Source organism: Lygodium microphyllum, chromosome 12, assembly GCF_053477565.2.
Source record: "Lygodium microphyllum isolate KBCC chromosome 12, Lygodium_microphyllum_v1.1.10, whole genome shotgun sequence".
NCBI classification, from domain to species: domain Eukaryota; kingdom Viridiplantae; phylum Streptophyta; class Polypodiopsida; order Schizaeales; family Lygodiaceae; genus Lygodium; species Lygodium microphyllum.
The window spans coordinates 105803873-105818606 of record NC_141146.1 but is presented as its reverse complement, the minus strand read 5'-3'; the positions used below and the strand labels follow the sequence as shown (position 1 = coordinate 105818606).

General features: G+C 43.7%; 1 protein-coding gene across 4 annotated transcripts in view; it reads right to left on the bottom strand.

Moving 5' to 3' along the window:
* The window catches only part of LOC148028135 (actin protein 2/3 complex subunit-like protein), a 65162-nt gene that overhangs the window by 14754 nt on the left and 35674 nt on the right, over window positions 1-14734 (bottom strand). The gene's annotated exons all lie outside the window — the stretch shown is intronic.

The window sequence follows — 14734 nt, the reverse complement described above, 5'->3', positions numbered from 1 at the left end:
TCTCTCTCTCTAAGGATTTTGAAATAAAGTACATAAATATTGACAAAGGGCCTTATGACCCACCAGATGGTGTCAAAAACAGGTATAAAACAACACAAGAAGTCAGAAGACCAGTATGCCAAGAAAAGGAAGCCATGAAGTGGGTTACAATCAGGTGGAATGGATGATCTCCAACCACAGACAGCCACCTCTCTGAGGACCACACCAGTAGAGATCATGGAACTCACTTGCCACAATGGTAGTCCTCAAACGCAGCCCACATGACCAGAGATACTTCAGGCCGAATCAAAAATGAATATATTACGCATCCTCTAACTATGCCAAAGACCAGTCCAATGTAAACAATGAAAGAGGCAGGGATGGCCTGGCTGTAAAGCACATGAAAGGCAACTTGACCAAAACCCAGGAATGGATGATTGTATGATGTTGTGTTACTGTAAGTCTACACTCTGGAAATGCAACCCCAGACCTATCTAGCCACTAGGTAAGAAATGAAGACACAAGCAAGAGTCTTGTCACATATGGTGCAAAAGATGCAACTACCACAGGGGACCTTGCAGGTGTAGCAGCATTGCTGGTTGGGAGAACCCCTGTAAGGAGCCTCCAAATAAACACTTTCCCCTATAGGGAAGCCTAATCCTCCACAATTGATCTGATCACACCACTTAGCATTAATATCACATGGAAGACCAAACTGTTGAGAAACCATTTCTTCAGTTCATCACCTTCAGTTAGGGTTTCGCACTGACAACCCCAAAAAGGGCTGGCGCCGTCATTTCTGGGCACTTTATCAGTGGGCGCCCACATCAGTGGGGTACTACCCTAGACTGAGCATGCCTATTCATAGGCCACATCTTCCCACATTCTATATACTGACTGTTCATTCTTCACCTCTCTTCTTCTGTCATCAGATACCCTTCCACACTCTCTCCAACCTCTCCACTGCCCCCACACCCCTTGCAGGAGGACATCGAGGTTCATGGTTGGTGTCTTCTTCCTCATCATCTGCTGGAGTCATCCTCACATCTTGGCAACAGCCCATACACCTTGGCCAGAGCTCATACACCCTGGCGACCATCCTCTACAATTGGCGTCAATCTCTCTCCATCATCTAGGCACTCCTTGCTTGCGTTTCAGCCTTTGGAGGCATTCCCCACAGTTAACGTCTTCCCAACAGGCCCTACACCTTGTGTTTTGGGCCTCCAGCCATCTGGCGTCATCATCCTCAGCTGGTATCATCTTCTCCAGGCTCTCCACATTGCGTTTGATCATCATGGTGACTTCTGCTCTGACTCGTGACCTCCTCTACAGCTGGCTTCATCACCTGAGCTGCTGGAGTCTGCATTTGGAATCCTGGCCCCCACTTCCATCATTTAGCATCTGCATTTTGCAGCCCAGACTCTCCTCCTGGCATCAGAGGACTGCATTCTGCTCCATCGATAGCTGGTGATCACTCTCCTTCACTCAGACAGCATCTGAGAACTGCGGTCCACTCCTCGACAGCTATCCTTCACCTTCAGCATACATCTTTGATATTCCTACTGCCGGAGGACTGCGTTTCACTCCCTTTTCACTGTGCAAATACCCTACATGTGCTGCCGCCTGATTCAAACAGGACACAGTGCAATTATCTTCTGAGCTTCGGCTCCACTGTATCAGCTTTTCTCATTATAGCATGATTCAGTGCATTATCATTGTGTTCTTCAGAGTTTCTTTTCTTTCTCAGTGTTTGCCGTATACACTCTTTGTTCCACCCCGCAAACCCTATTGTCTCTTTGGTACGTCGTTTTTCTCTCGACATGGTATCAGAACCGGAGGTGCTCAAAGAGCTTCAAAGATCCTCTACATCAGAGAAGGCAGAGACAAGTTGCGGGTTTGGCATCTTCTTCTGACTACCCCCCATCTTCCGCAACATCATTGGAGGTGCTCAAAGAGCTTCAAAGATCCTCTACATCAGAGAAGGCAGAGACAAGTTGCGGGTTTGGCATCTTCTTCTGACTACCCCCCATCTTCCGCAACATCATTGGGAGATATCCTTCTCCTCCTCTCCCACCCTTTTCTAGGTTGACACTCCCATGATATGACTTCTCCATAGGCAGATGGACATACCACTAGGTGCTCCTATTGTGGCATCACCGAATACACCACCACTGCTTGCCGACTTCGAACTTTGATCCCCGCCCCCCTAGAGTATATGCCTCTTCCACCAAGCACTCCTTGTGCCACCTCTCCTTTCTGGGCCACAGAGATTGTTCGGCATCGGCTATCAGAGTACTCTGCTCAAGGCAATAAGACGCATTCAATGCGCACCAAGTCCTTTCGAGCACATGGAGAAACGATTGGCACTACGACCTTCTGGAGATCGTCACAATGCCAACGACAGTCTTCTCCCACTTATTTTCAAGTACAATGGCTTCCACGACCTACAACTCTGCAGTCCTCTCCATCAAGAGACTGTGATTGTTTGATACCGTCTCCTCGTCAATCCGCTCCTTCGAGAGATAGTGGCTACTTGACTCCTTCCTCTTCTTCGACTACCCAGTCCGCTCCACTAAGAGACAACAACTGTTGCCCACCTCTTGCTCATTCTGAGCCCCACCCTTTCCCACCCTCGACTACTCAGGTTAGAGAGGCTATCTTTGGGAGCTCTTCGACACCCTAGATACCTTCTTCGGCACGACCGGCAACACTTCCTTCATCATCAGACATTTCGAAGTCCGTGATCCATGAGTTTTTGGATTCCCTATCTACTTCAGCACGACCGGCAACACTTCCTTCATCATCAGACATTTCGAAGTCCGTGATCCATGAGTTTTTGGATTCCCTATCTACTTCAAAGGGGGATGTTATTTCTTTGCCCTCAAAGGGGGCATCTACTTCTTCTTCGACTTCAGCGGGGCCCCCTCCACCTCCCACCTCAAAGGGGGAACCTACTCCACATGACATTCCTCACCCATCCTCTACTTTCTTGGGGTGGCTGTCTTCCAGCAGTCATCTCTTCTACTGATACCCAAGAACTTCAAGTACCATCTAGATCAGGACCTCGAAGGTTCAACTGTGACTTGGTAACGAGGCCTCTGTATTCCTTCCAGCATGGATGCACGGAGCTAGTGGCTTCTCTCCCAAGGTTGAGTTTTGGGTTCTCAAGTTCACTCTATCTACTATTCTTTATTGCAGGTTCCCTTTCCGCTGGAAATCTTGGATCTTAGGGATCCTCTACATCTTCTTCCTCCTCTTCTCTTCGTGCCTTGGTCACTTGGTCAGCATGGAGCCACCTCTCGAGATCGAATACGGGTATATCCTTATGGTTCTTGGCACCACGCAAGTCCGACATTCCTCCTATGAAATGCATGTTTTCATCATCTTTGTACTAGAGCGCTTGGGCAAGTGAACAATTTCCCCACGAGGGACACTGTCCAAGTGGCACCTGCTGCATGAGCATTTTTCTGCATGTAGTATTGCATCTCTTCGCTCCTCTTTCTCCATCCCTTTTTGGGCTTGAGAGGGGGTGTTGAGAAACCATTTCTTCAATTCATCACCTTCAGTTAGGGTTTCGCACTAATAGCCCCAACAAGGGATGGTGCCCTCATTTTTGGGCACTTTATCAGTGGGGCGCCACCTTAGACTGAGCATGCCTATTTATAGGCCACCTCTTCCCACATTCTATATATTGATTGTTCATTATTCACGTCTCTTCTTCTGTCATCAGACACCCCTCCACACTCTCTCCAGCCTCTCCACTGCCCCCACACCCCTTACAAGAGGACATCGAGGTTCGTGGTTGGTGGCTTCTTCCTCATCATTTGCTGGTGTCATCCTCACATCTTGGTGACAGCCCATACACCTTGGCCACAGCTCATACACCCTGGCGACCATCCTCTACAATTGGCGTCAATCTCTCTCCATCATCTAGGCACTCCTCGCTTGCATTTAAGCCTTTAAAGGCCTTTCCCACACTTGGCGTCTTCCCAACGAGCCCTACACCTTGCGTTTTGGGCCTCCAACCATCTGGCATCATCCTCAGCTAGCGTCATCTTCTCCAAGCTCTCCACATTGCGTTTGATCATCCTGGTGGCTTCTACTCTGACTCACAACCTCCTCTACAACTGGCATCATCATCTGAGCTGCTGGAGTCTGCATTTGGCATCCTGGCCCCCACTTCCATCATCTAGCATCTGCGTTATGCAGTCCAAACTCTCCTCCTAACATCAGAGGACTACGTTCTGCTCCCTCAATAGCTGGTGATCACTCTCCTTCACTCAGACGACATCTGAGGACTACGGTGCGCTCCCTCGACAACTGTCCTTCACCTTCAGCATACATCTTTGATATACCTACTGCCGGAGGGCTGCGTTTTGCTCCCTTCACTATGCAGATAACCTACAAGTATTGCCGTCTGATTCAGACAGGACAATGCAATTATCTTCTGAGCTTCGGCTCCACTGTATCAGCTTTTCTCATTATAACATGATTCAGTGCATTATCATCATGTTCTTCTGAGTTTCTTTTCTTTTTCAATGTTTGTCGTACACACTCTTTGTTCCACCCCGCAAACCCTACTGTCTCTCTGGTACATCGTTTTTCTCGACACAAATATTATTTTCTTTCTGAGCCATCTTGTGATAAACCTAATTGCTAGATCACTTCAAAAACCATTCCTCCATACAAGTCCAAATCAACTGGCAACCCCACGAAACTCGAAAGTATTTATGGATATGATGGAAAGAATAAACTCGAGACCAATTGATGGCATCTCATACAGCCCACAAACCCAATCGTGCCACCCTAGATGATAAATTAAGTTGAACTCAAGACATGACAATGTGACACCATGATGCCTAGATTCGAGAATGTTCATGCGAGCTCCCATCCTGCTCAATGAAAGTATTAAGCTAAAAAATGTGTACCACACATTAAACGTTAATTAGCTCATTAAACAGCCCCAAAACTCAAATTCACTTAGTGTGCTTCAATGTCCCATAGACAAACTCCTAATTGGTTCCTCATGTATAAATAGAGAGTATGCTAGGTCACTCCAAAAACCATTCCTCCATACAGATCCAAATCAACTGGCAACCCCACAAAACTCGAAAGTATTTATGTATATGATGGAAAGAATAAACTCGAGACCAATTGATGGCATCTCATACAGCCCACAAACCCAATCGTGCCACCCTAGATGATAAATTAAGTTGAACTCAAGACATGACAATGTGACACCATGATGCCTAGATTTGAGAATGTTCATGCGAGCTCCCATCCTGCTCAATGAAAGTGTTAAGGGAAAAAATGTGTACCACACGGCAAACGTTAATTAGCTCATTAAACAGCCCCAAAACTCCAATTCACTTAGTGTGCTTCAATGTCCCATAGACAAACTCCTAATTGGTTCCTCATGTATAAATAGAGAGTATGCTAGGTCACTTACATGCCTTGTTTTGCATCTTACCCCAATTCTTCTCAACATCCATCCATCAAGTGCCTCATTCAAGTAGTGCCATGTGAAGGGGTGAGTGCGCAATGGAGTGCGAGATCAAGGCATTAGCTGAAGAATTGAGCTGAGCTTAGCTAAGCTAAGAGTTAGGGGGAGTAAACGCAAATATAGGTGTATCATTGTGATGGTACACAAACAATAAAAGAATGTATTTACATGTTAGGGTACATTAAGGGTGTGTTCACACCCATAAGACGGAGACGAAGGGACTTTACACCCAACAACCTCCCACTTAAAGGCCCGAAGTGGTACCTTTAAGCTAACCAACTCCCATAAAAGAATGCAATGCCAATCTTGAGCCTTTGCAAGACACTTAGTGAGAATATCTGCAAGGTTATCTTGGGTTTTAACCTTAGTTAGTGTGACAAGACCATCATCCAAGACCTATCGAATAAAGTGATATCGAACATCTATGTGTTTGGTACATGCATGGAGCATAGCATTCTTAGCTAGACATACTGCACTCTGGCTATCACAACCAAGCACTAGAGTACGTGAAGACGTGAAGAAAGACCAAAATCCTTGACCAGACAGCCAAGCCAAATAGCTTCCTTAGAAGTTTCAGTGGGCTGAAATATATTCAACTTCTTTAGTACTCAATGCCACAACTTTCTCCAATCTTGAACACCAAGAGATAGCCCAACCAACCAAAGTAAAAACATACCCATTGGTAGATTTCCTAGTATCAAGATCTCCTGCCATGCCTGAATCACAAAATCCCTACAACTCTAGTTTACCCTTTCCATAGCATATACACTTTTCTTGTGTACATTTCAAGTATCTGAAGATACATTTCACTGCTTCCCAATGTGGCTTGCTAGGGTTAGACATAAATCTGCTAACAACTCCCATTGCATGAGCAATGTCAGGGCGAGTTGCAACCATGGCATACATCAAAGATCCACAAGCTGATGCATAAGGTATACCCTTCATGGTACTAGCAACTGCATCATCCTTAGGGAAATCAGATTTGCTAAGCTTTGAATGTGGCGGTAAAGGCACACCAAGAGGCTTAGCATCAGCCATATCAAACCTGTCACGTACTTTGTTGATGTACTTGTCCTGTGAGAGAAACAACAAATGTTGCCCTCTATCTCTTTTAATGTGCATGCCCAAAATGTGTTCAACTTCCCCCAAATCTTTCATGGAGAAGGCTGAACTCAGCGGCCTTTTAAGAGCATTCAAAGTACTCTTATGCTGTCCTGCAATCAGCATGTCATCCACATATAAAACCTGCACAATAAGGCTTCCATCATCAGCCTTTTTAGTGTATAAGTAGTGATCTACATGACTGTGTTCAAATCCATGGCTAAGCATAAAGGTATCAAATTTTTTGTACCATTGTCTAGGGGCTTGTTTCAGCCCATATAAGTTGCGTTTCAGCTTACAAACCAAATGCTCTTTTCCTGGAATAACAAATCCTTCTGGCTACTTCAGGTATAGCTCTTCATCCAAGTCACCATGAAGAAAAGCAGTCTTCACATCCATCTGATCCAACTCTAAATCCAAGGATGTAGTGAGAGCAAGCATAACACGAAGAGTAGTCATCTTCATCACTGGTGAAAAGACCTCTTGGAAGTCTATGCCTTCCTTGTATGTATACCCCTTAGCAACAAGCCGTGCCTTGTACTTGGACTTCCCATCAATACATTTCACTTTGTAAACCCATTCATTAGGGATAGCTTTCCTATCCTTGGGCAAAGGTACAAGCTCCCATGTGTTATTTGCATATAGAGACTTCATCTCTTCCTGCATAGCAAGCTCCCACTTTCTCTTGTTTTCACATGATTGTGCCTCTTTAAATGTCAAAGGCTCACCCTCATCAATCAACAAAATGCAATCCAAAGATGGTTGAAACCTCTGTGGCTGCCTTCTGACATGTGTAGACCGTCTTACCCAATGATCTGTATTATCAGGCAGTGGGCCTACATCCTGAGGAATGTGCACACCATCACTAGGTAGCTGATTTTCAGCATTTTCTTGCTGCTGTAATCTGTTTTCAGCATGTTCTTCTTGCTATCCTATTTCATCCTATGCATCTATTTGTTGTCAATGATCTTCTAGCTTTAGCACAATAGGTTGCTGATCATTTTCAGCATCGAAAGGGATAGAACTTTCAACTAATGGCTGCTGAATGGCTGGGTGTTCATACTGAAATTTTACCTTCTTTTTGTCAAGATCACCATGTGTAGCATTTTTCAATAACTTTGCCTCATTAAATACTACATCCCGGCTGCAGACTATCTTCCTGCCTTGAGGAAGCCAAACTCTATAACCCATCTGTCCCTCATCTCCATATCCCATGAAGATGCCCTTGATGGATTTCATGTCTAGTTTGGTCCTCTATTCTACTGGTACATGCACAAAGGCATCACAACCAAAGACACGCAAATGGTCATATGAAACAAGTTTGCCAAACCAAACCTCTTTAGGAATGTCATTTTCCAATGCACGATTGGGAGAGCGATTACATATATGAACTGCAGTTTTAAGAACCTCTCCCCAAAACTGTTGCGGGAGATTAGCTGTGGACAACATGCATCTGACTCTCTCACAAAGTGTGCAGTTAAATCTTTCAGCCACGCCATTTGATGCACGATTATAAGGGTCTGTCAACTCCCTGTTAATGCCATGTATCTCACAAAACTTGTTAAATTCATTTGAGACATACTCACCCCCATTATCTATCCTTATTGCTTTCAACTTAAGCCCTTTTTGTGTGGTAACAAAAGCATGAAACTTTTTAAAAGCATCCAATACTTCCTTTTTGCTTTTAAATACATACACCCATCACTTTCTACTGAAATCATCAATGAAAGTAACAAAGTAGCACGCATCCCATACAAATTAACAAGCATAGTGCACACATCAAAGTGTACTAAGTCAAGAGCATTAGACTTCTCAATGACACCAAAGTAATAAGGAGGCTTCACATGTTTTCTATATAAGCAATCATTACAAAATTCAAGACCAGAGCCTTTTACATCAAATCTCCCTAAAGAGGAGAGAACTTGAAGGCCTTTCTGGCTCATAAAGTATTTTGTGCCAAGGCTCCATCCGTGAATGGACTTCGGCCACAGCCAATAACTTGCCAAGTAATGCTTTACAATGCAAGTAATATGAAGTCCCCCTTTTGTTGCCTTTAACAATTAGCATAGAGCCCTTATGAACCTTCCAAGATCCACCACCAAAGGTAGTAAAATACCCTTTAGCATCAAGTTGCCCAACTGATAGTAGACTTTTCTTTATGCCAGGTACAAATCTGACATTCTGCAAAATCAGCTCTTGGCCATTTTCAAGAGCCAAGTGGTGTCAACACCCTCTATCTCACATGCATAGTTATTACCCAAGTAAACCTTGCCTAGGCAGCCTACAATGTATTCAGAAAATGACTCCAAAGAGAGGGGGTGACATGAAAAGAGGCACCGTTGTCCACTATCCATGATTGTGACAACCCATTATGATCTGAAAGTAAGGCATCAATTACCTCCCCCTTTTGTTGCCTTTAACAATTAGCATAGAGCCCTTATGGACCTTCCAAGATCCACCACTAAAGGTAGTAAAATACCCTTTAGCATCAAGTTGCCCAACTGATAGTAGACTTTTCTTTATGCCAGGTACAAATCTGACATTCTGCAAAATCAGCTCTTGGCCATTTTCAAGAGCCAAGTGGTGTCAACACCCTCTATCTCACATGCATAGTTATTACCCAAGTAAACCTTGCCTAGGCAGCCTACAATGTATTCAGAAAATGACTCCAAAGAGAGGGGGTGACATGAAAAGAGGCACCGTTGTCCACTATCCATGATTGTGACAACCCATTATGAGCTGAAAGTAAGGCATCAATTACCTCCTTTTTGGTGATGTGCATATCACCTGCTGCTGCCATAATATCTGCATCATTACATGAGGCTAGAACAAGTATCTCTTCAGTGTCAGAAAGCTCTTCAATCACCACACTAGATACAACATTTTCCTTGGCAACTTCTTTTGAGGAGGAGTTGTCATCATCTTTCTTATCATCCTTCTTTTTCTTACCCTCCTATTTTTTTCTTTCTTGCTCTTTCTTGAGGTACCGGCAATTGGGCTTTTTATGCCCTTTACACCCACACTGATAGCATGTGGCATTCTATTGTTTGCCCTTGCTTTTCCTTCTACTTTTCCCTTTACTGGCTGCATTACCCCTCTTTTCAGACCTGCCTCTTACATGGTAAGCTGAGCCACTACTTTCGCCACTAGACTTTCTTCTGATTTATTCATTAAGGATTGTACCTCTAACACCATCAAAAGTCAAAGCGGGGTTGTTGCTAAGTGACACAACCAAAGATCCCCAGCTGTCAAGCAAAGTCATCAACAAGAAAATAGCTTTCAATTTATCATTGAAAGCCGCCAAACCAAAGTCCTGCAATTGACTCAAAACTCTTGTAAAAGCACTCAAATGCTCAAATGCTAGCTTAGACTCATCCAACTCCATGTTCACAAGTTTACGCATAAGATGCACTTGATTCACAGGAGTTGTATTTTCATAAGTGTCCTTAAGCTTTTTCCATATAGCATAACCTGTATCAAGACGCTTGATGTTTGTAAGTACATCATCAGACACTGCCATCTTAATGTATGCAATGGCCTTTTTATTAAGTCTAGCCCAATCTACATCTGTCATAGCTGCAGGCTTAGTCTCCAAGAGAGCATCTTCATAGTCCTTGAGAAACAAAATGCCTTGCATCCTATCTTTCCACAAGTCAAAGCTCGTTCCATCAAACCTCTTGATTTCAAAGAGGGATTTAGTGTCACTGCTATTAGAAGCATTTGCAGCCATTTTTCAGCAATAAACTAGAAATTCAATGCTACATTTTGTGACAGCAAAAATGAGCTGAATTTTCGGCTGATTTCAGTCCAATTTTTCAGCAAATAATAGCAAGATTCAGTCCAAGTACATGTACAGCAGTAGAACGAATGACTTTCAGCAGTATGACTGCAATTTCAGCATACATTAAATGCATACATCACTGCCAAGTAACTCCCACTTCAGCAATATCACCAAAAATACATATGCAACAATCCCAAATCTGCAAATGATCACTAAGACTGCTGCAATATGAATAATCAGCAAATACATCAACTCAATGGGAGCTGTCCAACATGTATACTATATACGTATGTGTTCGTATTATCTTCTGATACCCAAAACACGAAGAAATCTCCGCAATTTCTCCAAAATCGCACAAGCGGGAGACAAAAAAGCTCAAATTACTCGGCTTATAACCACAAGATTGCTTCAGCAATATTCCCAAAGTGCATTTCATGCATTAACTTTGGCAAAATCCACAGATTTCAGCAAAAGCCCCAAATTTTCACTATCAAATCTCCCCCAATTGCATTAATACATGTTACCAAGAGCATAAAACGGGCAAAATTAGTAAAATTTCGCAAAATTTTGCAAAAGCCCCAAATTTCTCAAGTCCAAATGTGCACCAATGTTAGCTAATCTAACTCAGCGGAACAAAATTTCACCAATACAGCAAAAGCCCCAAATTTTATGGGTCCAATGTTGAGAAATTTCACTCAAATGAGTAAAATTTCAGTAAATTTGGCGAAATCCCCAATTCAAACACAAACAATGTCTGCAATTTCTGACGCAAATCCTCAATTTTGCATGAACAGCACTCAATCTGGAAAAGCCCCAATTTTCTGGGCCTAAATCTGCACAAAGCTGCGCATTGTGCTTGCACGCGCGAACACATTGAAGAGAGGAGATAAAATAACCCAAAATTTTCTAGAAAAAAAAACGGAAGATAGGTCCATTGACCCGCTGTCCAGATCTGTGACCTGTCAGGCGCCACATCGCCTACCCAACGACCACCCATGATGGTCGCGGGTCGCGCTGGCACTTGGTCGCTGGCGTGTTCCGGCTGGTGGTCTGCAACGTCACGCTCCATTAGTCTAGTGGCTCCACTAGATTGTGTTTCACTCTAGTTTGCTGCCACAACCACCTCCAGCTCTTGCAATGGTTATCCACAACTATAGTTTTCATCCTATTGACTTCTTCAGGCTGCATTTTGCTCCAATTATTGTCCTCTACATTCAGCCTACTTTTGTGATCATCTCCAATTGTCGCCCTTCAGCCTAGTGACTCCTATAGGTTGCATTTTGCCTCGGCTTGCCAACTTCATCGTCATCTAAAGCAAGTCGTCTTTGCATTTTCAGCACTTCTGTTCATCAGCCTCTAGTCCAACTCATGGTTACTACACTCAAGATCCATCTCCGGTGGATGACACACATCAATACCTCCCTCAACTTGCTCCCACGAGAGCCGCTGGCTGTTGGACAGCTCTCCCCTGGAGCATTCTATATATTTTCATTCATTCATTATTCAATTATCTTCATTTTTGCATTTTTGCAATTTTGCAATAGTATTTGAGTTCATGGTGTTTCAATTGTGATTGTACATTGTGTTTTCTTTTGTAAATCGTGGCATATATTATCAAAGCTAGTGCTCTTTTGGCGACTCTCTTGAGGCATTATGGTCTTGATTTGGAGGACAACACTCCATCATCAGTGGCACCTACTGCATGAGCATTCTTCAACATATAGCATTGCATCTCCACCTCACTCTTCTCTTGTTCCCCTTTTTGGGCCTAAGAGAGGGTGTTGAGAAACCCTTCACCCGCAATTTGCGGGTGACGCAATTTGCGTTTTTGTGTTTCTGCGTTTTGCGCTTAGAGTTTGCAGCCCCAGAAAGGGGCGCCATCCTAGACTAACTGTGCCTATTTATAGACCACTCTCTCATTCATTCCTCATGGCTGATTCATTCTATCCATCACCTCTTCTCTCCAGCCTCTCCACTACCCTCACATCCCTTCAGGAGGACATTGCGGTTCGTGGTTCATGGCTGTCATCATCATCTTCCTTGTGCTACGGCACCCTTGTTCCTTTGTATCACATTCACTCCATGATTCAGATCTTCATCATTCCATTCATCAGGGTTTCTTCTCTCTTCTCTTTTCTTCTCCATGTTGGCCGAGTTCACTCCGTGTTCCTCACCGCCAACCCTACTGTCTCGCTAGTACGTCATCTTTTGATACCTACAACACCCAAGCACTGAAATAAGAGAAGGTATCGAACTTGTGCTTGAAAAAGCATACCGTGGTTCGTATATATACCTAGAAAAATCATCTGCTATCGAAAAAAAGTATAGCACGCCATTTAAGGCGACTGTGGATCTGAAACCACAAAGATAGACATGATTGAGCTAAAGGGGTTCCTCAGCACAAGTGGTAAACTACTTAGAGAAGGATGTACGATGTTGCTTACCTACATAACATGCTTTACAGACCTCACGAGATAGTTTGAGACGTGGAAGGCCCTCAACCATCCCTTAACACGACAACTCATAAAATGGCAATCAGCACTCAAAAGAACGTTGGTGCCACATAGGTTGGGTCTCTTTGAGATCGCCATTTGGCCAATTGCTCCTCTGAGACTATCATAATTTGGGTTCCTAGTTTGGCCATTGCAACACCGTTTTCAAACCAACGTTTTTCAAATTGACTTCGACCCTCTGATTGTTACTTTAGTTGCTCTATCTCTAAGAGATTTGGTTGGCAGAGCACATCATTGAATGTCACAGTTAAGCGTAGTTCGTCGGCTTCCTCGTCAGAGGTGAGTCGCATGCATTCATGCAAGAGCTTGTTATAGTGCTCGTCAAGATGTTATTGCTCTTCCCAGGATAGGGGAAATGGCAAGTATTCTTCAAGCTGCTCCTTAGGAAATAAACCCATGTCCACAAGGGCGTAGACATGTGCGAATACTTTGAGTTTAGCATCCAACTCAGTTAAGCATTATGCGACACTTCTATGTTCAACGAGGGCTTGCTCGGCTGCTATCTCATGCTTGTAGTGGCGAAGGCTTGGAAGCGATGAAACTCTGAATCATCAACGGTTGGCTCAGTAAGAAAATTGATCATATGATAGGGGCCATTAGGCTATGCCTTGCCGCAAGCAATCACTAAACCAATCTAAGAGTCTAGAACCTCGACTATGGTTGCTGTGAAGAAAACTGCTCGCCCCAACTAGCAATGTTAATAAACGGACAACAAGTTCACCCCAAGCTAGGAAACATGATAGACATCATACAGCAAAGCTAGATCCAAACCTTAGTTAGTGGCAAAATTGACACAACCCTAGGCTTGAATCTTGACGGAGGAGTTATTTCCTACACGGATTCTCCTGGCTGCAGGGGCTCGGGCATTGAAAATGTTACCCATAACAGTCATGTGATAGGTAGCTTCACTATCCACAAGCCAAATAGGTACTGATGTACTCGATTGTGATGAATGGGCCGTCTCTATAGTCACCTCGTCAAGGGACAACTCGCATATGCGAACAAGACTTACATCCAATGTCGCTAAGGAGATAATGTGGGCCTCTACAAACCATTCAAACAATCCTCTGGAGTTTAGTTCGTCAATTGTGATGACTGATCGATGGCAATGTGGGTCTAGCCTCACCACTGCCCCTGCTAAGGGTGCACCACCATGTTTCCCTTCCTAGGGATTACCTGACCAAGTGCGAGGGTCTGATTCTTTGATTTTGGCTGTATGATTCTTGCCTTAGATTAACACTCGTCAACATAATGACCAATCTTTTGACAATGTTGACAATACCAATTCTTCTTAGCTTCATTCTGCCATCCAAGTTTAAGAGTTTATTGTGTGGATCCTTAGGATTCACTAGTCTTGTTTTGATTTTGATTTTGATTTGAAATTTGTTTACCCTTACCTTACGGCCCCTTCTGAGAAGATGCAACGAGAACCCCCTCTTATCAAGGATGTGTTATGAAATTGATCGAACAACCGTGTGCAACGCAACAGCTGACACTCAAACTCATAAAATGTGAGCATCTGAGGCTGTGAAATTCTGTTGTACAAAACGGAAACATTTTCTTGGCAGCTTGTTAAGAAATAGGATAACCCCCTTAAAGTACTTAGGAGCCCCAATGCTTGAGAGCTCAACGAGAAAATGTCACTACTCAATCAACTTGACTTTCAAGTCATCCTTGTCAGTGATTTAAAAAATTTGGAGCTCATGATCCAAATTGATGCAAGGGATCCTATCCTGGTATAGTGATTAGTTAAGTGTGCCCAACGCTCAAATGCTAAGTCGAAATATTGAAGCTGAGAATGAAACTCAAGTAATAAGCCCTACATAAGTCCAACAATAGCGAAGACATTACGAGCCT